The sequence below is a fragment of the Microtus pennsylvanicus genome, chromosome 1 (genome assembly GCF_037038515.1).
Source record: "Microtus pennsylvanicus isolate mMicPen1 chromosome 1, mMicPen1.hap1, whole genome shotgun sequence".
Taxonomy (NCBI): Eukaryota; Metazoa; Chordata; class Mammalia; order Rodentia; family Cricetidae; genus Microtus; species Microtus pennsylvanicus.
This window is the reverse complement of record NC_134579.1, coordinates 129,342,796-129,368,181: the sequence shown is the minus strand read 5'-3', so window position 1 is coordinate 129,368,181 and position 25,386 is coordinate 129,342,796. Positions and strand designations below refer to the sequence as shown.

At 46.9% G+C, this 25,386-nt stretch overlaps 1 protein-coding gene across 6 annotated transcripts in view; it reads right to left on the bottom strand.

Moving 5' to 3' along the window:
- Znf536 (zinc finger protein 536) overlaps positions 1 to 25,386 on the bottom strand; it is a 454,511-nt gene that overhangs the window by 426,890 nt on the left and 2,235 nt on the right. For 2 of the 6 annotated variants that reach the window (XM_075984294.1, XM_075984338.1), the window contains exon 1: positions 23,608 to 23,983. The exons of 3 other annotated variants lie outside the window; for them this stretch is intronic. The gene's annotated coding sequence lies outside the window, so the exon portion shown is untranslated. Of the gene's footprint in view, positions 1 to 23,607; positions 24,039 to 25,386 lie in introns of those variants that run through there. One more of the 6 variants, XM_075984316.1, reaches the window with a different exon arrangement.

The window sequence follows — 25,386 nt, the reverse complement described above, 5'->3', positions numbered from 1 at the left end:
CCCTTTTCAATTGTGGTTCAATCATTCTTCTCTGCAAACTGATTTCTTTTTTTAAAGCAAGAAGAGCTTCTGCTTTAGGAAGAAGGTGGTTAAAAAAAAAAAAAAGGCGAGATGAAGCATTGGCTTGGGATTATCGTCTTTTTTTTTTTCCTCTCTAATCTGCTGAAGCCTTGTTCCCTTCACGGGGACTAACAAAAGGCTCTCACACAGGGCTTGTGGGCCATATGCTACCAGTCACCCATCTGGGAGCTCCACCACGACTCACCTGAGCCCAGCAGAAGCTGTTGGTGACATGCCACTGGTCCCCAGTGACCCAGCCTCCCCAACTCCTCCTTCCCATAGGCAGCCAGGACACAGTAGCACCATTGGTGGGTGGGGACATGATCCTAGATTCCTAATGACAGACATAGTCTGCACTTTCTTGGTCACTCAGCTCCACATTTCTGCAGGAAAGAGCAAGTCAAAACAAGGCAGAAAAAAAATCCACAAGCAGTTCTTAAAATCTTAAAAAAAAAAAAAAGGCAGGGGCTGGTTGGCAGCACCAAGGAGCCTGTCAACACAACCCTATAACAGAGGGAGTGCCTGGTCCTACATGAAGCCACTGCAGGACCACTCGTGTCGATTTGATGAATTGTCAGCCCAGAACCAAAAGAAAAAAAAAACTTAAATTTTCTATGTCTCTTAAAATTTTGATAGAGGCATAAAATGGCTTATAGAATTCTAATTATAGCAATGGACTTCAAAAAAATGTCTCAGTGTCAGAGATTAGTGAATCAAAGGCACATTTTTAAATCGATTCTTCCTTCTGAATATTAACAGTATTTATCATTCACGCTGCCCTCTAGAAACACCAGCTCGAATCCTCCTCCACTCCGCCAGGGTGGTAGGGGGAGAGTCCCATTGGGACAGGCCCGTGAGTCTAGACCTTTTCGCTCTCTGTAGGTGGCTGTCACTATCGCCAACATCATCTTCTCACGACTTTCCATCCCCTTCGAAGTACCAAGGAGTTAAAATGAAATTTTTCTTATGAGATTCACAACGAACTTTCTAAAATAACTAGACATGTCCTCAACACTGTCATCACTGGGAATCCCAGTCTTCCCGTGTGACAACACTGCCTCAAAAATGTTATACATATCACCAAGGTGGGGGAGGGGGAAAGGGATCAACCTGTCTGTACCTCCGTCCATCGAAACACATTCGCTGTTTATCGGGCGACCTAGTCCCGTTCGTACCTGGTCCCTTATAAGTTCCATTATCGACGGCCCCACCATAGATGTGGCAAACCTCACAGGTTGGTTATGAGTGTGTGTGTTTACTCAGAAGTAAAGGGGATGTGTACATTATATGACTCCATACAGAAGAAACAGAAAAGGCCTGGGGTTGATTTTAATGAGCCTAAATGATGCCATTTTGAAAGAGATAGAGGGGACTAAGGCCTGATATTCCACCCTATGTACATACCACTGCCCCTCCATACTCTGAAATCTGTCTCCATCATTTCCCAGAGAGACCCAAAGACCCTGGAGGGACCTGGAGCACAGTACCAGAGCCAGTCAGAACTAACAGAAGTTATAGGGTGCATTACCCAGAAATGGAACTCACTTTTAAGGTGAAGTAATTTAGTATTTTATGTTTTAGTTTTAAGACTAAACTGAGCCTTCAATAGTGGATAGACTGTTAAGGAGGCAATGCAGAAATGGCCCAAAAGGACCACGTGGCCCTGTTCTCCATTTCTGAATGTATAACAGAAAAGGCAAATGGGAAACCCAAGGCCAAGACCGGACCCCTCATCCAAGACCCATTCAGGAACTGGGGACATTTCTGTGACCCAGTGTCCCATAACCACCCATGTCAATGAGAGGGGGTAAACCATGGGTGACAGAAACCGCACCAAAAACAGCTTCTGGGTAGCCTTCCCATACTGCAAAAGCTTCTGGGTAGCCTTCCCATACTGCAAAAGCTTCTGGGTAGCCTTCCCATACTGCAAAGGGCCTTCCTCGGAATTATGCCCATTTGGGTTCCTGATACTCATCCAGAGAAGGCGCTGTGATGAGCTGGCCCATATTGCTCAATGGCAAGAGAGAGCCTGCCACGTGCAGAGTTTAAAGCGCTGCTCACATGGAGAATAAACAGCACACGGGCAGGCCCCACACCCATCCAAGGCTAGGCCAGAGGTCTCAAGTTCAGAGAGCATCTTTGTCAGAAGGGTGCCAGAAGGGCAAGGGTGCTAGGAGGACTCCCCCAAACTCAGACAGCAATAGCCACAGCAAAATTAAGGACACTGTATTTTGCTAAGTGTTTGATCCTTCATATTCGCCCCTCCGTCCCTCTAAGAAAAGACATCAAAACAGTCATGTTGGGAAGGATGTGGCCTAACTTGGTTCTTACATTAACTATGCATTTTAGTGTTTTTGAAATGATACAGACGAAGAGAGAACAGCATCGTCTGGGAGGTCAGTGAACCAAGAACCATCATGTGACCACACGGTACTCGACTCTCAGGCTCCAAACTCAGTGACTTCCCATGTCGGGTTCTCTTCTCCTCAGCACCCATCATTGCCAAGTCCACTGGCCACATCACTTCTTTCCCAGGATTATTCCGGAAAGGGATGAAATCCCTCCCCGACCACACCTGCACAGGAACCTTACAGAAAGGGACGCAATTGCTCCTGAACGATACCTCTGAAAACCGTCTGACAGACAAAAGTCCCACCCACCCGTGCTCTAGACAGCTCCATGCCCAAAGAGCTCACCCTCGGCGTGCCAACACAGCGTAACGACCCTTCATGGGGCATGCTAATGTGTGTGTTCCTGGAGATGAAGCCCAGACTTGAGCATTGACAAGAGGGGAGAGGGCCGGGGTCTTTGAAGAAGGCCCATGCAAGAAAGCTCTTTTTAGAAGTGCATTTTCATCTTTTCCTTTCACAGTGATCTTCTGCCATGGTGGAATGTAAACACCACAGGAAGAGACAGAATCGTGAATTAAGGATTTGGAAGCCTCGCTTTAGAAGTAATCTTCAAAGAATGCATACCCCAAACATCAGAGTCACACAACAAGGCTCTGAGCTGCCTGTGGCTGCCTGCACAACAGCACAGGTCACACCTATGATTATCAGCTGAGTCCTGCCTTGCCTTTAAAAATCAATAGAAAGCATGTCCCTACATCTCATCAGCTTGGCAGGAGGGCAGATTCAGAGAGGACTGCCCTTGCCCAGACAAGAAAGCATTGAAAAGATGTCCCCCCAACATGTCACAAAGAGTGACTGGGGAGGTTACAGCTCGCATGTGAGATGTGTGTTTAAACGTTGGGCTCCCAGCTGGTGGCATGTCCGGAGGAAGCAAGTCACCAGACGTGGGCCTTTTGGGGCTATGACCCTGCCCTGCTCCTTCTTTCAGATCTCTGCTCCTCAACCTACAGAAATATGAGGAACCCCAGAACGCACTCCTGCAGCCACGCAATCCACTGTATTTTCTTCCATTGATGGACTGTACCTCTCAAAATGAACCAAAATGAATCCCTCCTCCCTTAGCATGTGTTAATAAGGTATTCCGTTGTTAACATAGAGACTAACTTGGCAGTCCTGACTCAATTAGGTGGCTGTGTTAACACTACAGCCCAGGGACTTTGTGACCCATCCCCGGAGACTTTTGTCTCCATCCTCGGAAATGCAAACTATGCAGGCCCCATCTCTATGACCAAATCTTTCAGCCCTAGCCATGACATACACAGTGTAACAGAGCATCCAGCTAAGAAATGGATGTTCCATGGGGTCAAGGATGTAGGTTACCCTTGACTTGGCCACCTGCTATGGGTGATGTGTTGATAAGTCCGGACCTGTGACTCTGCCTCTCCGAACTGCTGAAGACTCGGTGAGAAAATACATACAAAGTCACCTCTGAGTCACGTCACAGCCTGTGTCACAGCACCCTCCAATGCCATCACCCTGGCTTCAAGCATTAGTATCGGGAAATGCATTGTAACAATCAGTTCCTATCCATTTCTAAGTTCCATGCTAGGCACTGAGTGAAGGCTTGCAGGATGACAGAAAGAAGGATGCTTTCCTCCACACGTCCTTCTTCGGAAAAATAAGACGGTGGTGTCTGTCCCACAAAGACAAACTCCGTGAAGTAAGCCGAATGTAGTTTTGTGAGCATAGAACACACAGCATGCTTTAAGGGTATGGAAAGTACCAAAGTCAAATAGTGAATGATACATTAATCGTGCACAACCCAAGATCTGGGAGAGGTTAGAGCCCTGTTCGGCGGCAAACTGAGTTCTTTTATTTGATATGAAATCTGTACAGTGATGATTTGTCCTCGGTGCTTAATGTCACCAAACTTCAGGGGGAGGGGTGTTGAAAAGACAAAAGGAATGGCTAGACATGGATTTACTCAAGGGTACTCCTTGTTAAAAGATGAAATCTAATAGGCATCAGAAATAATGGCTCCTCAGTACCCCTGCCAGGTGAGGTCAAAAGCCAAATGCACCTGCCGCGGTATTAATAACATCTTGTCCCACTTGCTCCATTAGGGAGTTATGAAGAGTATTCCTAACTCGTGTGGAATGAGCAGTTTATAAGAGGAAAGGTTTGAAGTCTCTTTCCAGCTGTATGTGAGCAGGGCAGCGAGGCCTTTCAGACACCTTCCTGACTTCACATAGGAATCTAAGAGCTTGTGAGTCACCCCAACAAGGCGTATTCATTTACGGATACAATAGAGACCTTCTATTTATATGGGAGGCTGTGCATAAATCGTGGAGCGTCTCTTGTCATCATACACTCTTTTCTCTTTTGTTTGAACTGAGCATGAAGATGTGGCCACCGCACAACAGGTGTCCCTTGTGTATAGTCGAGAGGCAGGTAAGTTCTGCCCAGCTTTGACATGTGGGACTCCAAGAGGGAAGAAACTTATTAGGGAGTTGAAGTCAAAGAGAGGATTCATGGGAGACTTCCTAATACTGTCACCGTTCTGCAAGGTGACAGGTTTTGGGGTGACACATATCTATGTGGCTGTGGCCTGGAAAAATATTCTAATTTTGCAAAATGTTACCAGAGTAGGACCACCTGGAGGAAAACCAAAGGCAGCAGGTGAGGTCTGATGGTGCTTAGCCACGCCTCTCATCTCCGAGTTCATTGCATGAACTCGAAGGGGCTATGGAGAGCAGCACTTTCTAAGCAAATGAACTCTCTGGGTAAGACTTGGGGATTGAGATGTTTAACAAGCACCCCAAATTATTCTTTTTACCTTCCTCCTTTTTCAGGTGGGGTAACTGGGCCACAGGGGGAGTAACAAACTGCCCAAGTAGACAGCCAATCAACCCTTATCCCGTCTTTGTTTTTGTTTGCTGTTCTTGCCTTCGAAAGTTACACACTGCTATGCAATGGGGGTGCATGGAGGATCCCTGGAATGCGTTCCCTTTCATACGGTTAAATAACTGAAACACGACAGGAGAACAGGAACCTGAAGCCTCCGAGACCCTGCAGAGGAGAGGCTGGGAGGTAGACGGGAAGAAGCTACTATCAAAATCCTGGTGGTCGATTAGAAGAACCAAGTGCCATCCAGTCTTCTGGCGAGAAGTGGGGCTCCCCTCTTTAAGCCGAAGTGAATGACGAAGAGCACAATGCCAGCGGACTTCTGACTCGGTGGAAGGACCCCATTTGGTACAAGAGTTTTAGTCTTCAACAGTTCTTGCTTGTGTCACAGTGAATTCTACTATCCCTGGGAGAGCGTTAAGATCTTTATTTTAAAATATAATAACCTTTGCATTTTTGGTTGTAAGCCAAGGGCTACTGGCAGGGGTGGGGCAGGATTCACTTTGCTGTAAGAGCTGGCCACCAGGACTTTGGCCGTGCTCCACTCATTATCTGGACAATACAAATTGGACTTGTTTGGTTTTTGTTTGCTTGGTTTTTAATTCTTTACGGGGAATACAAGGGTTGGGGTGGACCCGGAAAGATGGGGAAGTAAGGGTGATGAGGTGCATTATGTGAAATTCACAAATAATCAATAAAATATACATAATGACTTGGAGCTGAAGGTCAGTGTCAGAGCTGTTGCCCCACACATACAAGGCTCCGATCCTGAACCCCAGCACTGCAGAAATATTACCAATTAGTAGGCTTTAACCTCAATGACTGAAGAAGAAAACAGTTATCAGTAATAAGCAACTAAATAGAAAATTGTTTTTAGCCTAACAGGCCTATGCATAAAATGATGGGACATGGTTCTGATTCTTTCCAGAAGACTCGTACTCTTGGTTGTCTTCATTCACTTACAGAGACTGTCACTTCCGTCTCTTGTCCTAAAGCTTGCTTATACATTGTCAGCTCCAGGAAGCTTGCAGTTTAGTTGGAAGGAGGCTATATTGATAGACGCAGCTACAGATATACCTACATGTGTGTATATGTGTGTACACATATATATGTGGAAAAGATATTCATGTTTTAGTTTAGTTTTCTGCCAGAAAAATAATAAGGGTGGAAAAAAAGAAATGTTATAGCATAGAAGAATTCTATGGAACAAACAGGTGAAATGGGAACTCTTCAGGCGTCTCGTTCCTCAATTCAACCTCCCAACCCCCGCTCCACGTTTCTCTAAGAGTTCTGGCTGGTTGTCAACTCACGGGGAGGAGGAAGCTGAGGGCTTCGAAGGCTTTCAGAAAATAGGTTCTTCAAGTTGCGGGAGCACCACCGTAAAGTTCCCCAAGATGGGAGTCATTCGGGGAACAGGATATGACATAGGTCGAAAGTCCTCTCTCCCCGTTTGCAATCACGCTCCGTGATTCGAGTGTCTCATTGAAGCCAGTGGGGTTACTCCACCTCACTCATCAGTCAGATGAGCTGCTCACCAATCAGGGCACCAAGCCGGCATCTTCTTCGGTCCCCACGACGCCTCTGCCCAGGGACCCCCATCAAGAGCTGCCAAAGACGAGAACGCCGAGCGACTAACAACGCTGTCTGTTAATCAGGACCCCACACAGCTGGCTCTCAGCAATAACAAAGAACCCAGCAAGAGCTTTCCGTGCCCACTGTACCACTGCCAGAGGTGGAGACCCCACGGTCCAGCATGGCACAGGTGAGGAAGTGGCCGCAAAGAGAAGACCTCAACGGTCAGACTCCAAACAAGAAGGAACGCCCTCAGCTGGGAGGGGAGGACATGGCACGGACACGAACACACTTTTGATACAGAGGCAACTATTCTGAACCTCTCCCATTTGCGGTGACCTCCTTATGAGTTAAGAGTCAGCCACAGCTGCAGCTCTGGTCCCCAACAATGGAACAAAGGATGTGTCATGGGACTGCCAGTCCGTGGTTCATGACACAGCATTGTTCCCAAAGTGTCAAGGACAAATTCCAAATCCTTGGTGTGTGTGTGTGTGTGTGTGTGTGTGTGTGTGTGTGTGTGTGTGTGCGTGCGCGGGGGGGGGGGGGGGGTGGTGAGGGTCCCACTATGGAGCCCTGTCTAACCTTGACCTCACAACCCTGCTACCCCAGCCTCCCAAAAGCTGGGATTCCAGGCGCCTTGCCGGCTCTAAGCCCTTTCTGTTGTCAATCTAGCCTATGTGTCTACTGAAATGCAGCTTATTCTATGATTCGTCCTTTAAAAAATCTAACGTAACCGTAAGAATCAGGACACAAAAAGATTTCTGCAAAGTTGAATGAATCATGAAAGAAAGTAAAGCCAGCCATGGTGTTAGAGGTGGATAATCCCAGCTGTTTGCAAGTCAGAAGAAAAAGAATTATAAATTCAGGCCTGCTCAGTCTACAGAGAAAGTTCAAGGCCATCTGAGCAATCTATAAGATGTTATCTCCAAACAAAATTTAGAAAAAAAGAAAGAGAGGAAGAAAGAAAACTTTTCTATTAGCTAAAATGTTCTTTCCAGAGAAATAGCAAAAACTAAAAAAAAAAAAAAATTTTTACATAGACAAAAACTTTCAAATAAAATAATCCTGCCTTCTAATGTTTTAAAAGCTTACTAAATGTTAAATAATAATTTGATATTTCATCTAGAAGTGAATGGAGAAAAGAAGATCATTTTCTTTGGACTTGGTTTTTGTTTTGTTTTGTTTGGTTTTTTGTTGTTGTTGTTTTGTTTTGTCTTAGAGAAATCGAGACTCATGATGTAGCCCAGGCTGGTTTCAAATTCCATCCTCCAACATCAACCTCCTGAGTGTTATGATTGCAGCAATGTGCTACAACACATCTTGTTGTGCACACTTTTATGAAAAGCATGTGTCTGAGATTAAGCACCATCCATGTGATGATGTAGGAAGATGGCGTCTTGTCAAAGTATTTATTACATGGCTGCCATTTGCAATCTGCTGTTTCGAAGCTGAAGTAGGGTTATCCAAGTGATGGCTGAAGGCCTTGCACTGGTGAATACAGTCCTGGAACTAGGGAGGGGGTGGCGAGCGTGTAAGCAGTCTACCCAACTAATAAATACAAGCCCTGGGAGAAAAGATGGACAGGGATATAAGAGGCAGGGTGAGAAGAGGCAGATATTGACGTAGACCTATGGGACACAGAGTGACAGTCAAGGATAAGGACCCCAGAGAAAAGGGTCAGGACCAAAGAGCAATCTGGGGACCTGGAACCCTTGGGACTTGGGGACAGGATGGAAGAGGGGGTGATGTAGACAGGCATCAATTGGACCAGGATGACTCCATCTATCAGCCCACTTTCCAACCCCACCTCAGATAGAACTCTGCATCCTAGCCAGTACAGTAGCCTCTACAGTGGCTCGTCTCCACCTATTCTAGATCTTTCTAAAGCTATCCATTGGCACTACCCAGAAGGAGAGACACAGTTCTCTCTCAAAAACCTTGATTGGTCCCACAGCTTGCCAGCACTGGCCTCTTTGTAATGCCCATCTGGGTTATTTCACTGCCTCCCTTTCCCTTCCTAGGTGCTGGCTAGGGTGGAAATTAGCCAGGTCATCCTTAGAGGGACAGCATCCATACGGGTGTTACCCCTAGAAGGAGAGCTCCTGGGAGCTGTCCTTTGAGCAGTCGGTAAGCTTTTGTCCATAACACGGCAAGGTGAGGCATGGCGGGGGTGGGGGGGTACAGACAGCTGAGCTTAGAATTCTTCTGTAATTACAGCTTGAATCAGAAAAATGCACATGAGTTCACAGGATGATAAATATTAGCATGCTTCTCCAAGTTCAAGTGTGTTGTCAATAAGACAATTAAAGCGGTATCAATAGTAGGCACTATATGTGATTAGCTGCCATCCCATAACCCAGGCTTTTGTGATCTTCAGAAAACAAAGGAGAGAAGGCCACAATGATACAAATTCTTTTTGTTCAAGTGAAAGGTGTAATTTCATGTTAAGGCAAAGGCTGGGAACCTGGGGGACACAGGGGCCAGGGCCCTTCTGAAAAACCACTTGATGTGGAATGGCTATATGGGAAGGGTGAGTACAATGGGAAATCAGCAATCCTGTGTTCAAGGTGGATCAATCACTTCTGTCACGTGTCCCCAGTCAATAAGAACCTGAATAAGTGCCAGCTTCGGCCTGAACTGACGATCATTGGCCCTTGGAAACCAGAAACTCCAGAGCCTTAGCCAGCAAGTGCAAAGTTAGCGATTTGGGTAAATGAATGGATGTACATGAATACGGCCTTCAAGAGTGTATGTGTGCACATGTATACTAACACATGTGCACACGGATAGCCATAGACACTCATATGCGCAAATACATAGATGAAGCTACACAGTGAGCCGCACTGGAATTTAGAATGAATAATCCCTTGAATACCAATTGTAAGAGCAAAAGTTTCATTGTTCCCCAAGACAAAAACCTACACAACGCCTCTTCTATACATCTGCAGAATCAAAAATCATTTTCCTCCAAAAATAACTCGTTTGGAAGGCACTAAACACTCTGGAATGAGGGGAGACGCGCAAACTACTATTTGTTGACATTCCGTGATTTCAGATTGAACAGAGACGTTGTCTCCAAATTAATGAGCCAAACATAAAAGAATCCTGTCAAAATATTGATTTTATTTTATCCTACCTATTGTTGGCACTCTCCTCTAAGTTGGGGAAAAAATATAATTTCTTCATTAGCATTATTGTTTGTTATTATTACATTAGTCGCTGTTTGTTATCGGAAAGGAACCCCGTGCCATTCCCCGAGAATATGGTAGAGCAGCCCCGTGGAAATGCGTGACAGAGAGCTAAAGCAAAAGTACTGCCGGCTTCCTGAGCCATCCTGACTGTAAGCTAACACATTTCCAAAGAGGACAAAGAACTAACTGTTGCTTATAATCTCATAACTTATGATGCGTAAATTTAAATCTGTATTATATATTTTGGTAAAATTATTAGCCCAACTAATGTCTCAAAGTAAAGCAATGATAATTTCTTCAGTACAGCTTACCTTATGATAATCAGATGAGTAAGTAAACAACGATCAACATGAATTCACAGAGTTGGATGAAATTAGGGGAAACTGCTTGCTAAGATCTGTTCCTCTACTCTTTTCTAAGATTTTTTTATTTTATGTGCGTGAGTGTACGTATGCATACTATGTGCATGCAATGCCTCAGGAGGCCAGAAGAGGGCTTCAGCTCCCCTAACTGGAGTTAAAGGTGGTTATGAGCCACCATGTGGTGCTGGGAATCAAACCCCAAGTGCTCTGGAAGAGTAGCCAGTGCTCTTAACTGCTGAGCTGTCTCTCCGTCCCCTGTTCCTTTATTCTTGACAATTATTTTTACAGTGCTCTTAAACCCTCTTTTTCCAGTTAATTCATCATAGGATTTACTAAGGAAAGGGAACCATCTAAGCAAAGTTTCCAAAAGTGTAATAGATGTCATGAGATTATTTCTGTGATTTTTCTATTGAGTCGTTACATTTTAATTTCAATATTTCACATCCACTCTACAGGACATGAAATGTGGTGTGTACAAAGGACAATTTAGAATGTTTACAGTTATTTTATAAATCATTTAACCACTTAAAACCCAATGACAAGAAAAAGTTAAGTCTGCAAAGAGCCAAATTGCAATTCATTTCTAATAAAAGTGAAATTAAATTAAACACTGGCACTGCAATGATGTAAGTAATAAATCTGAAGGGCCAGGAATGAGAGACACTCACAACATGTGTGTGTGTGTATGTGTGTGTGTCAGTGTGTGTGTGTGTGTCAGTGTGTGTGTGTGTGTATGTGTGTGTATGTGTGTGTGTATGTGTGTGTATGTGTGTGTGTATGTGTGTGTGTATGTGTGTATATGTGTGTGTATGTGTGTGTATGTGTGTGTATGTGTGTGTGTATGTGTGTGTATGTGTGTGTGTATGTGTGTGTATGTGTGTGTGTATGTGTGTGTATGTGTGTGTGTATGTGTGTGTATGTGTGTGTGTATGTGTGTGTGTATGTGTGTGTATGTGTGTGTGTGTATGTGTGTGTATGTGTGTGTGTATGTGTGTGTATGTGTGTGTATGTGTGTGTGTGTATGTGTGTGTGTATGTGTGTGTGTGTGTGTGTCCTACAGGTGTCACGAGCAAGCATCCAGCTTTCCTGCCACCTTGATGTGGGGGCAGATGTCCCCAACTCCTGGACAGATTATGAGGAGATTTTGATCTCTTCAAAAATCCAGGATGGTAAGACAGAATAAAAACTTCCAGGAACCCCTGTGGGAAAGGGGACATAGTCACTTCTGTAGATGTCACTCAACGCCCCTGGAATTCAGCGCACTGCCTGACAGCAAGGATAGGACAGAAAAGATGAAACCTGACGCGCATAGGAACCATTCATAGCCAAGCAGAGCCAAGAACTGGGTCTCCCGGGGTGCTGCTGCAGAATCCAGGGTCACCCTCTCACCTCCAGACCATGCAGAGCAAAAGGAGCCACTGCCCACACCACTTGGAGTGATGACGAATCTGAGACTTTCACCATCAGGCAATTTCACTTCACCAACATCAGACAGTGCAATCAGCACGAAAGAACTCAGTCCAGGCCATCTGATGCCATCTAGACTGCACAAACACCAGGCATATAGTCCTGCTGCCAGCAATACTTACAGTCAACTCTCTCTCTCTCTCTCTCTCTCTCTCTCTCTCTCTCTCTCTCTCTCTCTCTCTCTCTCTCTCACACACACACACACACACACACACACACACACACACACACACACAAGCAGAAGTACTCCCTAAAATAAAGACAAAAACATAAATTGTGCTCTACCTAAAAGTCAGGAACAGCTGTGGCTCTCAGTGTAGAGCATGGGACACACATAACTGCAGATGCTAGTTTTCCATTCAGCTGGTGCAGCGTAGGCATGTTGATTCCAGTATCCCACAGATACGTGAGGGATGCACCCCGCTGCAACTTTGAGATGGCTCCAATCTCATGAGGAGATAAAGCTCTCTCTCACCTGTCAGAATGCCAGGGGACCACATCATATATAGTCGGCCTTACCTAAAACATCGCTATATGGTGCACAATGGTACAGCCAGAGTAGAAAGGAACCATGCAGGATGGGACACACCCACACCTGGAAGTAGGCGCATATGTAGGCAAGAAAGTCGGGCATTACAGAACGGTTGTGAACCTCAGCACATCCTACTAGGTAAGACAAGTCTATCATCTTTCCCTTATGTCTAACTTTGCTTTCTAACTCCACAGTGTGCTGAGCTCGGAATAAATCCCCAGTAGGTATCTATCTAGTGGAGGGATGCTTCCTGTAACAAGAAGGAAGCCTGGAGGATGCTAGGAAGGAAAGACCTGCCTTGCTTGGCAGGAGGGGACACGGAGTAGAAATGACCACAGATGACAAGAAACAGTCCCCAACAGGTGTGTCTTCAACAGGTTGTACTCACATGCAAAGAATAACTATGCTATCCTCTAAAGTGCTTCGGAACCCTGGCCTTTCTTCTTGTCAAACCACTGAGCTCTCTCTGCCTCAGGTCTCTTGCATGGGTCTTCTCCTCTGTCCTAAGCTCTCTCTGCGCTTTGTTTTGCTAGCTCCTTCTGACCCTTCATCGTTCCCTGGTGCCACCGACCACCTTGCTGAAAAGGACTTTTCCCCCAAGGGACCTCTGCTCTGGTCCTTCGTGGCATTCAGGATCGGAATGATGAAGAAACCCAGGCTCTCTTTCTAGAGCGCAGGAACCATGAACGCCAGCTCCACTTCTGGGTGCCAAGAGTGCGGACAGGACATGACAGAAGCTCAGGGAATGTTCAGGAGACAGAGGTGGAGAGGCCAGCGTGGGCAGTACAAACTTCCTGAGGTGATACTACTCCCTATGTCTCCTCCCAGCAGACTAGTGTTCAGCCTGGGGTGGCCATGGGAAGCTGGCATGGAAATCCTCAAGAGAACTTAGAGGGTTCGCTTTATGACTCACCTCCTTGGGAACACACCTGTTTTAGATCCATGAACATCTGAAGAGGTGTGTCCCTTTGGAGCTCTGCAGACGACATCAACCAGGCACAGCCAGTCTCAAGGTTTCCTTGCCCAATGACCAACATCAGCGTCGTTGTCCTAGGCACAGACTAATAATATACGCTTGGGAAGAGGCAAGGCTGACGACCCAGGTCTTGGTGTCTCTCGATAAAGCTGGATGAAGTCTTTGGCTTCATGAACCCTTGAGAGTGGCAGCAGAGATAAGAAACCTCTGCAGGCCTTGCTCGGGCTCGGTGTTCCCTTGGTGTGGGACTATGTCCATGTATCGCTCTAGGGGACAGCTCGAGAAAAGAGTGAGGTGCCAGTGAAGGGCAGAAAGGTGAGGACATCTGGGGATTGGCAGCCCCCATTCAGGGACAGAGAAAAAGAATCGGACTTTACTGTCATTCCAGGGCCTTGTGTGCTAAGAACAGAGACGGGCAATGATAAACCATTAGAACACGTCTCCCCCTTTGGAGTCCAAGGAGTACGGGGGAGGGGGACATTTACATCACCTTCTGAGCCTGAGTCTCCACTGCTGTGTCTTCTAAGAAACCTATGTGCAAATAGACTCAAAGCGGAGGCCGAGGGTCCCTTTCCAGGGACATGTGCCGCCCTTGTGACACAAGTTTAGAGAGTTCTGCTCTGTTCCCATCAGCAGTTCAACCCTCGGTAAGACCACAGGTGTGCTGAGGACTGACTTAAATGACACTTGGTATTTTCAAACCCGAGGTTTGGATATGGGATAGGTGCTAGGAATCTGTTTCCAGAACTTGGCCTTTGGTTTTACACCCCCTGGAGGAGATAGGAGCTAGCGCCCAAACGACATCCCTGGGACACTGGACTTCCCAGGTCACATTGGCATTCCCCTGTGGTATACTTGGTGACATCTCCAGTGGGGAAGGGGTAGCCAGGAACCTGGCTTTACATCTCTGGGAGCAAGGAAAGGTGTCTTAGCTGCTCACTTCTTGCATGAATGGCTTGCCCAGAATAATTGAGCTATAGGCTCAATTTATCAATTTTGCATTCCATGTTTAGGTATTAGGGTTTTCAGAAATTAGCACGTGGATGTTCACCAGTATGAAAATTAGGATATGTGTGTGTGTGTGTGAGAGAGAGAGAGAGAGAGAGAGAGAGAGAGAGACAGAGAGAGAAAGAGAGAGAGAGACAGAAAGACAGAGAGAGACAGAGAGAGAAAATTATTCATCTGGAACCCAGAACCTAAGAGATCTTTCTGGCTTTTATTCTGTTTTTGCTTTATTACTGTCTTTAGCTTTGTTTTATATCATTTCTAGAGGTAGAAAGCAGGTCCTCAAGCGTGTTAGGAAAGTGTAGACGGACCATCATTTCTGGTCCTCTTTTTACCTTTTAAGAATCTAGCTAAGCAGCTGACCTTAGGCTGACCTTGAATTTGCAATCTTCCTGCCTCAGCTTCTCCAGGAGCTGGGTTGACAGGCCCTGCACCTCCCGTCCCGACTGAGTGTTTCATTCTACACAGCATCAGCCTTGCTAGGATGTTAAGGCACCTAGCACACCAAACAGTGGATGAATGAGTAAAGGAAAACAGCTCCCTCGATCTGGGAAAAGATAAAGAACAGGGCTTACAGTACACATGCATGTTTGTGAACATGTACTTGTGCACATGGAACTTGTCATACATGTTCTATTTGGTGTGTATGACATGTTTGTATGTATAATTGCACATACACGATGTGACATGTGTGTGTGTGTGTGCCTGTGTGCACTGGGGAGGGGCTGGAACCTGTGCTAACACTTGCAGGCCTAGACTAAAACCTATTGTTTCATGAGGACTGCAGGCCCCACCCCCACCCCAGACTCTGCTATGAACTGACTGACCCTTTAAGATGCATCCTCGGAAACAGAAGAAATCAATCTGTCGATCCTTATTGATCCCCAGGTAAATAACTTGGAGGACTAGCCAGGGCCACAAAGGCAAGAGAGCCACCTCTGTGGGCTCTACAATGATTGGCACCCACAGCAATAGTTGGGAGTATTTCCAACAGTCAACAAATTCTAGAAGCCAGGCAGTGGTCTGCCTAGGTAGTCCTGCTGACTTCGTAGGAAAGAACAAATTATCCCAAGGTTGTCAATGCGAACAGAGAGGCTTGAAGAGCAAAATGCTGTGCCTGCCAACAGCATGGAGGTGGAAGGGGTGAGCGCTGAACTCACTGACTGGCCCTGAGCTCTTTATCACTGTGTAATGCTGCTTTGGAACAAAATGAAACAAAGACAAAATGCTTCAAGAAGCTCTTTCTCACTCTCAAACTGGATGTTTCCAGCTCAGTAACGAGAGTATCTCAATTGTAGAATGGGGAGAGATGATGCCTAAATATTAAATTATGCAAAAAACGAACTTAGAGCTAGTGATATATCAAGCAACATGCATGTACTATGTAACCCTGGCAAAAAAAATTAATTAGTAAATCAAATGCACACAAAGACGCCTCTAGATTCTGTTTTCAGGAGCAATGACACAGCTAGTGAGAAAATGCTCAAACTTGCCTCCTGCTCATATAAGGTTAACACTTGGCCAATGACTGAGATTAATGAGGGGACAGCCATAGCTCCCCCACCCCCGCCCAGGAAAAAAATTTGATTCCTTCACCTTTGAGAAGATTAGGGAATCAAGATCTGTGCACACTGACGCACAAATGTTCACATCTGGATTTTGCATCCGATTCTGCTGACAGAGAAGCAGTCCTATCCCAAGGACCAGTATGGAAGGCCGGCTCCACTATGCCAAGTCCAAGAGGCAGATTCCAACTCAAAAATGTCTATTCTGGGAGTGGGGACAACTGGGAACACACCTTCTTTAGATCATAAACAAATTATTTTATTGAAGGCAGTAGATAGAGATCACACACACAAATTCCATGACTTTTATCTCTGTAATAGCACCATGAAAAGCAAACATTTATTCACCACAAACCCCCATGGTCCCTGGGATTCACACATGGGTGTGAAATCCTTCACCTGAACATCCAGCTTCCAAATCCTGCAAACAACATCTCACCGGGATCTAGCTCTTGACAACCTTTTGAGACAGATTGAGAAATATAAGGATCAAGTTGCTGGTATCAGTGAGATTAAAGGGCAGACTGTCAAAATGCACCCAGCTCCTTCAGGAGAGTTTTGAACATGCTTTGTACCCTAAGATCTTGACTACATTTCTTGGCCTCATGATTAAAGAATACACTTGCCAAAAAGACCCAGTACACACCCACCCAACCCCCTAAAAGACAAGCCAATCACCATCGAGTACATCGCACTGGCTAGATAGCCAGACCCTGCCCCAGCCCACTATGTAATACTCTCCGAAGACCACTGTTTTGTTCCCAGGGTGACAGTAGTTGCTAAGGGAGAAGATTGCTGCCTTAGCTTGCTTCATCAATACACTTGTAGAAATGGCAATTGTCCCTGTCATCCTGCCTATGCCACTTTTTCTGCCTCCAAAATATGCTAGAAATAAATTATAAATAGAATTAATATTGCAGTGTTCTCTCCCCTTCCAAAACATAGTTTAACTAAAGCCTTTCCCCCCAACCAAAAAAAAATACTTTCAGAATAAATGTATATAAAAAGAGTTGAAAGAGCCAAAACAGAGGAAATGAAGACTGATACAATTTTTTTTTAATTTAAATAAAAAAGAATACTCAGAGAAAATAAATATTAAGTTGTCAAATCAACTGCTACAGAAAAGAATTGCAGACGAATGGCTGGCCTTTTCCTTCACAAACAGTGCCTTCAGAGTCTGTGAGCACTCCAGACAGACTGGTTCTAAATACCCAGCACTCCCAAGTGGTACGCCAGGGCAGGATAGAGGGCAACTCAGCCAGCCCAGCGCAGAGGCCACCCTCGACCATCAGAGATCTCAGCTGGCAGACTAAACCCTTCCTTGCCCGCATGTGATCGCTTTTCTCCCTCCTCGTTGGGACTTTTCTTGGGCTGCTGGAGGAGGCCTGCCACCCACCAATGCTGATCACGCCCCACCCCCAATCAGGTGCCAACTCTGGGGACTGGTTTCTCGGGCTCCGCAGAGATCAGGCATGAGTTTAATTAGCAGATCCAACCATGTTTATCTGAGAACCCATTTGCTCAGGGCACACGCTAGCCTTTCGAAACAGTAGCTTGGCATCCACATACCATAGCCCCAAAGTAGAACCTGGAAAGGAGAGGAGGGGAGTAACTCAGATCCTTTCCTTCTCATTCGAGACCCCCGTCCCTTTTGTAGGCTTCCTACAGACCCCACTCTGGACTTAATGATAACCTTGGTTGATTAGACTGGAAGAGGTTTTTAGAGAGAATTAAAATCTCAGAAAATGAGTCATATTTGCCTCTTATAAACAAGAAGATAACTTTCTAGATATTTTTAAAGACAAATTAAGCAGCAAGCCATTCAAAGAGATGATGCTATATGTAGGATCTATCTAATGTGTGATCTAGGGGCTGTCCCTGCAGTGACCTCAGTTGATAGGCGTTCCCATGTATCTTCTCCCTCATGCAAATAAGCTTACAACAATGCATATGGTCGCAAAACGACGAGTTCTGGCTTCTGTTTTTCACTCCCATTTGAAAGGGGAATTGATATTGCTTTGTGTGTGTTTGGCGGTGAGGGGTGATCTGTACAGAGAGGTGGGCAGGATGCAAGCAAGGTTAAGAATAGGAACTGCACCAGCCAGAGTGGGTGTCTTCAAATCTCTTGGCCGCAACAAGTTGTCATACACTCCGTTTGCCCACTGGGAAACTGCACTCCCTTTCCTGGATGGTTAACTGGTCTGAACAAGACAATACATCCAAGGGGTCACATGCAGCACCCACAAGGACCCAACTGACTGTGGCAGTAACTAACACGGCGACCACCTCCCACCTCTAAGGTCCTCAGGGCCTCGAGGCAGCAGTATCTACTGAGTTAACAGATACTCCTAACCAAAGTACCTGACTGAGAAGCAAGAGAGCCTGTAAGTGGTGCAGTCAATCCTAACACCTGGGGGACTCAGCCAGGGCGACAGACTAAGACCCCGTCTCAAACAAATGCAAGCCAAAAAGAAAAAAAAAAGATACTGAAATCGCATTGGAACCTTAGAAGTACTAGCCATTCTAATCAAAGTTGAATGGGCGATTCTGTGATTAATCATAATGTTTAGAGAATCCATGAATTAGTTTTTATAACCTAAATAAAGTGCTCTCTCTCTCTCTCTCTCTCTCTCTCTCTCTCTCTCTCTCTCTCTCTCTCTCTCTCTCTCTCAGTGTGTGTGTGTGTGTGTTCATCTCTGTGTGTCTGTCTCCCTCTGTATATCTATCTATCTATCTATCTATCTATCTATCTATCTATCTATCTATCTTCCTACCTACCTACCTCTGAATCTACCTCTGTCTATTTCTGAGCAGACAGGCCATCATCTTGGTGGAGGAGCCAACAGGAGAAGAGTATAAAATGCAAATGACAAGTCCACCTCCACCTCAGTATTTATAGACCCAACCAAACAGGATCCAGGTAATCAAAGCATCAAGGCCTTGGTAGAAAGCTTTTGGGTTAATGTCAACTCAGGCCTGAGGTGCTCATCTTTCCTGTGTCAAAACAGCACTTATATTCTCATCAGAAAGCCATGTATTGAGAATAGGAACGAGGCAGAGGAGCCTGGAAGCTGCATTGCAAGCCTCCCTGTCTCAGGGCCCAGGGAGCATCCGCATAGCTTTCTGCCCCGCCCACCTGTGGGATCCTGCACTTGGTGGACAGAGCTTGCTATGGTGCCTGTGATTTTCTTGCCTTCCCTTGACAGCTCCTGGGGTAGGAGGAGCGGCGGAATATGGGACAGAGATAGGCTTCATAAGCCGAGAGTTAAGTGGGGGCAGAGAGGAAGGAGCTAACCACCTCCCCTGCTCATTGCCTCGGTTTCCCTTCACGAAACTCAGAACAAAAATAGAACTTGCCCTCCTAGGGAAGTGTGTAGTAAGAGCTCAAAAACAAACAACTGTCATTATCCTGACAACAGGGTGCTGGGCGTCATCACAGGGCCTGAGTCCTGCCACTTTCAGCTTCCTGGTTTCCGTGTGGTCCAGGGGCACAGCCCGCACCCACTTTCAAAAGGTATGCTTGGTATTCAGAAACATCGGAATTGAGCCCCACAGCTCGCACTGACGGCCTTTTATTTGTCCATGTTTTCTTGCATGATGGCAGGAAAACAAAACCTTCCTCCTCTCAGACTCCAAGGACCGCCCTCGTCTTGGGCAGGGCTGAATCCTCGGGTCTAATGGGCACAGAGACCGCCCTGTATATTGCCTGTATACTTCCTGGAAATAAGATCAAAACTGATCTCCACACCCACTTTGGGAGGTCCAGTACAAGGTCTCACACATGCGCAGTTCGGGGTATGCACTTGATTCCCCTTTTTGGGAAATGTATAAGAATGTCTAGACATTCCTGATGGTCATAACCAAGAGAGCTCCTGGCATCTGCTGGGTTGATGTTGGGCATGTTGCTAAACATCCCACATGGCAAACACCCACAAGTGGAAATTCACCTCGTACCAACTTTGAGAGATCTTGGTCAGCAAAAATGGTGCCCAGGTTACTCCAGCAGGTTTTATGCAAGGCCTCATCATGGTGGACATCTGCTCTTATGGCAATGCTTCCATGGCTAGGGCATCTCCAGCAAGTATAGCATGGATGGAAAGCTGAGTACCGCAGAGGCCCTTGAAAGCAACTCAAAAACAGGAGGAAGACCAAGGAGCACAATAGCTTTTGAAAGTGAAGTCTGTGGAGTACCCCGGCAGCCCACAGAGTCAGCCCTCTCTCTTCACCATGCAACTCATGGCAGACTCGACAGAAGTCTCCGGGGAGCACAGACTGGACTGAAAAATCTATAGTGACCCCTCCACCTGACATGCCCAAGTACCAACTCACTATTCTCTCTTACACACTGAAATTGTGAGTGAAAAGGCAATCCTCCCAGAGCAGGTGTTCTAACAGGCAGCACCCTTCCCCCTGCACGTGTGTGTGCAAGAAAGAATGTACACTGATGTACACCACACACATACCACACACACACACACACACCACTACCATTACTGCAAGTGAGACCCCAGCTATAACAAACAAAAGTCTCTTCCTAGCTTAGTTCTTTCTGACCCTACACATTATTGGCTCACCGTGCTGTGGATGCACAGGGCAACCAAGAGAAGCGAAACAGGAGGCCGAAGCTTCAAGATAGGAAAGTCAGTTCATTTCCTCAGCAGAATCTCTTCTTGCAAAACTTCCTACAGTGCTTCACAGTCTGGCTAGCCAACTGGAGAGAGCCTTCCCTCACCACCTCCTAAGACAGCTTCAGCCATATCTTAAGCAGCCAGCCCTGGAGGGGGCATGCTATACCACTGCAAAAGGCAGGTGATGGGAAGGAAGAAGAGGAGGAGACGGAGAGCTAGTTCAATGCTAGTTCAAACACTTCACCAAGGTAAGGACTGTGTGTGTGTGTGTGTGTGTGTGTGTGTGTGTGTGTGTGTGTGTGTGGCGTTTACTCCAAAGTGCAGACTCTATAGCCTCAGCGATGGCATCAGGATACCAAGGGCACATGTCCTTCTTCCTAATCTAAGACCTTATCTAGAGACATGATGAAGCCCGGCTCAGCACCGAAGGACTTCAGGTCCCAGCAGATGGCCCCAAAGTGACCTATGGAAACTCATTTATGATTTAAATTTGCATCGAGTCTCTCTTTAAATAATGTTAAGAACAAAATGCAAGCTGATATTTCAGCATGCTTAAAAAGCTTATTAAAAACACTAAATCCAAAGATCTTAAAAGCTGTAATTGCCCTCATTGAAGCTGGAAAAAAAATAAATCCATTTCACTGTCTTCTTTTATGCTACCCTTCTTTAAAAACAAAAAAATACAAATTCATCTATATTCTCACAAGCATCATTCCTCTCTTTTTTCCCCTCCATTCAAGACACTTTAAAAACACCTGTGCCATTCATAGAGAACTTTTGAGCAAAAGGCGGCCATGCTTGGGGAAGGCTGTTTAACTGATTTCCCGATGATGCCAGAGATAAGCTCGTCGTGCTCCCAAAGTAAGATGGAGTTTAGAGCTCACACGAAAGGGCTTGTGGGTTTTATAGGTCTGAGCTGATGAAATTTCCTCGGTTATCTAAGGCAGAGGAGACAAGCTGATGGGTCAGCTTTGGGAGGGCTCCGCAAATAGTGCATATCCAAGCCGTCAGTGCCCAGTGGGCAGGGATGACCATAGGGCCCCATGTCCTGAGTTGTTCCTATCTGCTCCCATAATGGAAGCTATTGGCCTCTGGCTTGGACCAGCCCAGCATGACAGTTGCTCCATGACTGCCCTAAGCCTTCCGTGAAGACAGCTCTGACCAGCAGTTAAACTGCTGAGTTGTAAGGATCCCAAGGCTGCTCAGAAGTTAAACACTCCAGGCACAGAACAAGATGGGTTTTCAGAGCACTGGTCCAGGAGAATGCAAATGTATCGAAAGCCGTTTTCCTCCAGGTTTTACATAATTACCATTTATGTCTCCAGGAACTGTTTCCCCAACCCAGTTTAGGGTGAAAGCATTTTAAAGACTTTCCTCTGCAGATGACACACAAGGCACTAACCTTTTTTCATGTGCCCAGATGTTAAGTTCATTTTCATCACATTTATGCAAATTTCATTTGAACAGTAAATCAAAAGAAATCTTAAATCATTGTACACTATTTAAAAATCAACACTAAATCCGGTTTACTTGCAGCTATATTAACATAAAGTCACAGTTAATGAACTGAATGTCACAGTTCCTCTTTCCATACATTGGCTACAGCAAGACCTGAGGTCCTCATCATCCATCATATCCACACGTTGCTGTCTGTTCACTATCAGAGTCCAGTTTCCCCAGATTCAGGATGCTTTGTACATCAAAGCCTTCCCAAAGTTTTCCAAACTTTGGAAAATCAGAGGACCTTCAGTTCAGGAGTCTGACAACCTCAGCCAGTATCTATGTTGGGCCCATCAATGCAAAACCTAGGGTCAGTGGCCCGTGATTTTGGTAGCTGACTCTTTGCCGGTCAGGTGGGGGTAGCTAATTTCTAGGGCTCTGGGTCCGATGATTGTCAGGGAGCTGGGCAGACTGCTATCATTACCAACAACTCAGCCAGGCCAGGCTGGGAATGGTGGGGATCAAGAGACATTTGCACCATTATCAGGATGACATCATAGCTAAAGCAGCCTTCAGCCAAAGCCCTAGGCTCTCTCAGAGCAAAGGCCAAGGGCTATGGGAGGATGCACCCCCTGTGACTCTCAGAGCTGAAAGCTGAGTCCCAGGCCCCTGCTATGCGGGATGGTGGCTTTGCCCACAGCAAGTTCCCAGGCAGGCCCAGATATGGGAAGAACAGCTGGTGCCGTCTCCAAAACAGTTCACTTCCCCCTCCATCCTGCTCACTGTAAATACTACCACTAATAATAACACATTATATATTTTTTAATAATTTGAGACTATGAAGCCACTTTCCTGACCAGGGTGGAGCCGGTATGTCATGCCCGCAGCTGCATCTCTGCTGGAGAATTTATAGCTTTTCCAACCGAATTGTCAATCTGTTGGTGGTGACCCTGTCTTAGGCAAAATAGCTCTCACTTTGCTCTTCCAGCAATAGAAATAGAGGAGGCTGAAGGGGAAGGCGGATTAAAAGGGAAGCCTTCCTGTGCTTGTTTTGGTTGATTTTCTTCCTTTTAAAGCACGTCAAAACACAAGCAAGCACACACTCACGCAGGCACACGCGGAGACACAACCCTTGGAATAATAGGGGAAGCATTTAGCGACAAACTGCTTCAGCGGCGTGGAGCGATAGGCAGCCAACCCCGCTCGCTCGCAGCTCAGATCTCCACGCTGGCGGCCTTCCCGGCGGTTACAGGGACCTGCCACCCTCCCAGCGAACCAGGATGCCCAACTCTCAACAGTGTCCTGAAGATCTCCTCTTCAGTCTTCCACGGGTACACGCCTGGCCCAACCACCTCACATCGCCAGAAAAGTCGAGAGGCAGTAGTGGGAGTTAAGAAAAAAAAAAAGTTCTATGAACATCCAGCCCGGTAGATGCAGTGCTTCTGACCGCTGCACGCTCACACCAGAGCGGGTCCGGGCACTTCACTCCCACCCCACACCCCGGGCTCTGTGCCCTCACCTCGGGGTGCGCGGAGGCCACCGCAGGGCACTTACTTGGCACTTGCTTTTGAGTGTGCAGGTCGTCGCGGTTTTCATTTGGGTTTTCAAACAAGTTTCAGGGAAGAAGGAGGCAAAAAAAAAAATCCAATTATGCAAATGGACTCCGGCCGGGGAGGCGCGCGTTGGATGTGATGCTGCTACTGTATGAGTTCTTGGAGCAGCCCGACCGGGCAGATTTATGGGGGCGCGTCACGGCTACGCCAGGTCCCGCCGCTGGAGCATCTCGAAGTTAATTAAAGCGGTAATGTCCACTTTCCTGGCGACCCTCCATACGTGGGTTTACTATTTCACCCTCCAACACGACCCGGGAGGAGACATGGGTGTGCCCCCCAGGTCCCTCTTCTTTCTCTCTTCTTCCTCTCCCTCTTCTGCCTCTCTCTTTCTCTCCCTCCTTTTTTCTCTAAGTCGCCTGCCTTGCACTCAGTGAACAATGAACAAAGATGTGAGTGATGGGGAAAGATCGCCCCCCTCCCGACCCAAGCAGTGAGCGAAGCTGATATCAAAGTCAAAATCCAGTTGTTAAAAACTGGAAAAGAAAACAGGGTGTCTCCACTCTAGCCTTCCTTTCCACACACGCACGCACACATATATGCACGCACACACCTCACCCCAAGTGCACCTAAGCCCAGCCTAGAGACCTGGGGGTTTTGGGCGGGGGGGGGGGGGGGGAGTCAAGGCCCGGGCGCGCCTAGGGGCCCAACTCGCAGAGGACACGAGGGTGCAGCAGGGACGGGGAGCAGTGCTAGCTCTAGCTAAGATCGCTTCCCGAGCCCCTCCCAGTCTGCTCCACCACCACCACACTCCGGCCCCCTCCCGACGTCTACACGGAGCGGCCTGGCCCCGCGGCCCCGCTCTGACTGCCGCCGGCGGGATGCGCTCAGCAAACGCGGCCCCTGTCGGATTTCTGCTAAACTGCAGAGCCGTGGCGGTGGCTGCCCCGAAGAGCGCAGAAGGAACCCGAGGCCAGCTCCGAGCGCACTCACCCGCTTGGCCCGCTAGCCCTAAAGGACTTCCCCCCCTGCCGCCCACCCGCGCGCACCTCAGAGGCTGCACACGCACTGCGCGCTAGAGCCCCGCAGGCTGGGACTGCACGTAGCCGCCGTTATTTTCCGCTCAAGTGAAAACTAAGGCGGCTGACGAATCACGTCTCCTGCGAGGCACCCGTTAGACAAAACAATATCCTGCAAACAAAACCCGGCCACCGTTGCCACCCGCGCGCCAGGCTGGGACCCCGCCCTGATCCTCCCAGGCTCCAGCCCTTGGCTTCTGCCCGCACCGACCCCAGCCTTCCACGCTCGCATCCTTCCAGGAGAGAACTCAGAGACCTGAGTGTGCGCTCGCCAAGAGGCGGACAGCAAGAAGCACTCACAAATCGGGAGTGAAAAATGGGGAGGGGGCACTTAACTTTCCACCTGTCCCCAGAGAAACCTTGCGGGAATTTCCTCCGAAGAGTTAAAAGGAGGAGGGGGACAATCTCTCTCTCTCTCTCTCTCTCTCTCTCTCTCTCTCTCTCTCTCTCTCTCTCTCTCTCCTCTTTCCTTTCTCTAACTTCCCCAGCGCCTATTTCCACCTTCCCTCTCTTCTCACACCTCCACGTATGTAAAGATAATCTATATTGTTTGCAAAATTGCAACAGATGGGAGCGTCGAGATCTGGACACTTCTACTCATCAAAGAAAACCCTCTTCTTTATTTTTATTTTTATATTATTATATTTTGCCTAAAATACATCTCGAGTCTCGCCTACGACTGTTTTCCTTAATTCATCTTCAAT